Here is a 4,171-nt window from a genome sequence, read left to right as displayed (position 1 = left end):
TCTTTTATGATCTAGTAATGTGTTTTCTTTCATTTTAAATTGCTTTTCAATTGCTTGGTTTTAGAGGCATTTTCCAATTTCTATAGTAAAAAATGACTTTTTAGACATCTCATACTTCAGCTCATATAAGATAGGATTATAAATGAGCAGAGGTTACTGACTGACTAAAACCATGTTCATTTATCTTTAGCTCTGAAGCAAAGCAGAGAAAAAGGAGTAACATTTTCTCTTCCATTATTGAATTCTTCCGGATTGGATAAATTGAAGTGGCAGGAGATGGCCTATAAATGCAGAATTCTGCAGAGAGGGTCACAAAGGCTTTATAAATGGCCAGTGATATCTTTGACTTTCCACATAACTCTTTCCTAGGAGTTCATAAGACACCAGCTCACTGAAAACTGCTGACTTTAATTTGTAAGACCTACCAAAAAATTACTAAATTACATGAAAATGATAATTGGAAGCCCCAAAAAGGCAAGCACAGGCAAAATTTTGTCAATGTATATTCTCAAAACTATGTGCTCAGTGATAAAATACATTTGCTTTTTTTTTCTTCCTTGCAATGGCCTTGGGAGAAATACAATAATCTAGGGGACGCTAACTTAGCTAAATTCCCTCATTCCACTATTACAGAATAGGCTGCTAAGACTCCCAATTAGCTGAAGCCCCAGATTAACGGACTCTGCTCCTGTCATGTGTGCTGGGATGAGCCCAGTGTGTATTCTCAGACCACAATATAGTTCCTTATTAATGTCTGCATCGTTAAAAACCCCTGATTTTTTTTCTTCTACAGGAGGCCTTCAGGCAGGCTGTCACTTGTGCTGCCTCCATGTCTCTAGTGAGCCCTGAGAAATTCCAGTACATTTTGCATGTAGCCAACATCAACATTAATGGGTGGTAGAAAATAGCCTTTGCTATCACTACAATTAAATGTGTGGGGTAGAGATATGCTCATGTGGTGTTGAGAAAAGCAGGCATTGACCTCACTAAGAGGGCCATAGAATTCATTGAGGATAAAGTGGAACATGTGATCGCCGTCATGCAGACTCCATGACAGTACAAGATCTCAAATTGGCTCTTGAACAGACAGGATCTGAAGGACAGAAATTACAACCAGGTCCTGGCCAATGGTCTAGACAACAAGCTGTGTGAGGACCTGGAATAGCTGAAGAAAATTAGAATGCACAGTGGGCTGTACCATTTTTGAGGGCTTTGTGTCTGAGGTCAGCACACCAAGACCACTGGCCTCCAGACCATGCTGTGGGTGTATCCAAGAAGAGATGCATGTTTGGGCCTTTACTGTTCATAAATAGATCTTCATCTATGGAAAGAAGTTTTGATTTTTAAAAACTTCAATAACTTCATAAACTTCCAAAAACAGGTCATGTGGATTTTAGATCAAATGTCAAAATCATTCTTGTACCATAATCAGGTGACTATTTGGGGAAAATATACTAGTGATAGGCTACTCTGTTCTTGAGATTCATTTAGAGCTCGTTGCTTTTTCTAAGAGAGCCTCAAAAACACTTAAACCTGAAGTAGAGTTAACCACAGAAATAATGAACCCTAATGCCATAGTACTTTCGTATACCTTTTACAAAGAAGGAGGTATATAGGACAGACCAAAAGCCCACCACCTAACTGCCTGGAATTCTGGAGTTTTGCCAGATTCATTACTGAAGAATGACAGAGCATAGAGAAGATAAAAACAGCGACGTAACACAACATGCAGAGGTGACATCTTTTCAACTCTGTTTTAGAGAGAGGAGTTTAGAAGTAGAGAAAGTTTATCTTCATAGATCAATTTGATGTTTTCTGAATATTTCCAAGCATGCATTAATTTTTTTGTATTGACATGAGCTAACCATGAAAGGGAAAGAGAATACTCAAACATAAAGATTGCAAGATTAACGTATCTATTGGGAAATAAACCTAGTAAGCCCTCAAGGCAAGCACATAGGAGATAGCAAAGGAAAGGTAGTCCATAAAGCTTTGCCTTATCAAACCATCCATCTCCATGCCTAGTAGAGTTCAGTCCTTCTGGAGAACAATGAAAGACAGGGTAGAATGTTCTACAGAATGACCCCAACCTAAGGACAAGGGGGCTCTAGTGCATCCCTACTGAGTCTCAGTTTATCGTGATGTGAAGAATGTTTTCAGGAGTTTTAACACTGTAATCTCTCTGGCTTGCATTAACAGAAGGCTGAGTCTGCAATATTGGCTCAAAAATAAATAAAATCTTTCAAATTATACGAATGAATGATGTGTAGACAGCTATGAGACACTGACACTGAATCTGGGGTTTGACTTTGAGTATCTAAGGCTGTTGCTTTATTAATGTATTAAATGATATGTTTAAGTGGACTATTGATATCTTACAGTCATTCACTAGACATTTTATATGCAGTTAACCAATGTTAGAATCTATGCTAGATCATAGGTCTAATAATTCTCTGGCTAGCAGTGGTGTCTATAAACTGACTCAGTTCTTCTAGAACATGGCATTCTTCCTAGACAGTGACTATCATCCCAGAATTACTTTACCTAAAACTCTTAATCTCCCAGCTATCCATCACTGACATACTGTTAAAAAGCACCTGTGTGCACTTTTTTATTTAAGCTCCATCATAAAGGTATAAGTTCAATGTTCTTATTCTCATTTTACTGGTGAATAACTGAGCCACATATAAGTTAATCAACCAGCCCAAGGAAGAGCTGAAACTTGAAGCTGCACATTCTGCATATAGAACATAAAATCTGCCGCAAACACTGTGCTTTTCAGCTTCCATATTTGTATTGGTTCATCTCCAAACATAAACTTTACCATCTACAAAAAAAAGACCTAGGGTTCAAGCTCACATCTAAAATGATTGCCTAGCATTTTTGATGCCCTGGATTTAGTCTTCAGTAAAACCAAGCTCAATAACTCTTTAAAGGGCTTAACTTCATATGAAAATATAGTTTTGTTCCATTTCATAGATGTTTGGTTGTTTTAATTATAAAAATATAGCTAATAAGTAGAACTTGTGAGTGGATTCATCTTAAAAACAGGTAAGCATTATTATGTTTCATTAATATGTCTCTCTATATGGGGTTTATTATATACAAGAATGAGAAAATTTCTCAGATGGCTCATTGTATGGCAAGAGGAAACATCATGATGTGTGAACCTCTGAATTTTTGTTGTTTTTGCTTTCTATTTTTCATGTATTTAAATCTGAATATTTCCAAATCAGCTGGATATGAACTGGCCATCTCACTGACCAATTGCAATAGGGAGTACAGTGATAGGCTGAAATCTGAACTCTATTCTTGTCTCTATCCCTTCTAATTTAAAGGACTTGGGAAACAAACAGGAATAGGTTCAAATCCTAATCTCACTATTTACTGGATCTCAGTCGATTTCCTTATCTTTACCATGAGGATAATAAGGCTGCTGTGAGGATTAAGTGACCTATTGTGAATAAAGTATTCAAGGCAGAGCCTGGCATGCTCCCGGGAAGTAGAGATGTTGAATGGCTGTCATTCTGTAACTCTGAAATCAGGCAGTCTAGGATGCATCTGTGGATCTGCCACTTGCATGCTGTGTTAGACAACTTACTTAACCACACAGAATCCTAGTCTTCTTGCCTGAAAAGTAAATTTGATACTACTTCATGTAAATATGAAAGAAAAGAGGTAAACTGTTTAAAATAATTGGCATAGAGGAGGTAATTTTAATGGTGTTTGTCTATTTAAATTTTTTCTCTATCACCTCAGCTTAACAATGTCTAGATTTCTAATTTCATGCTGCACACTCAAAATTAAATAAAAGGAATAAAGACTTCTGAACATTAGCAGGAGTGATTTAGACATATTTTTGTAGTACTAATGTCTTGTACCCATGGACATGGGTCTCAATTCTACCAACGCCAAGCAATTTGTATAATGTTAAAAACAAAGATCAAGGGTCCACATTTCTGGCCTTGCTAACTGCTGCTATATCCTCCCTCTCTCTCTCTTCCTCTCTCCCTCCCTCCCTCTCTCTCTTCTTCCCTCCCTTTCCCTTTCCCCTCCCCCTCTGCCCCCTCCCTCTGTCCCTCTTTCTGTCTCTCTCCCTCCCTTCCTCCTTTCCCTCTTGTTCCCTTCTTGTTCCTCTAAAATGAAACTTCAAAACAATATGTACTTCATA

General features: G+C 37.6%; 1 pseudogene; it reads left to right on the top strand.

Annotated features, from left to right (window-relative positions):
• The first annotated feature begins 829 nt into the window (after positions 1–829).
• LOC116074618 lies at positions 830–1,347 on the top strand (annotated as a pseudogene).
• Positions 1,348–4,171: the final 2,824 nt, after the last annotated feature.

This window comes from Mastomys coucha, chromosome X (assembly GCF_008632895.1).
Source record: "Mastomys coucha isolate ucsf_1 chromosome X, UCSF_Mcou_1, whole genome shotgun sequence".
Taxonomy (NCBI): Eukaryota; Metazoa; Chordata; class Mammalia; order Rodentia; family Muridae; genus Mastomys; species Mastomys coucha.
Note: the sequence above shows the minus strand (reverse complement) of the source record. Positions and strands in the feature narration are given on the sequence as shown.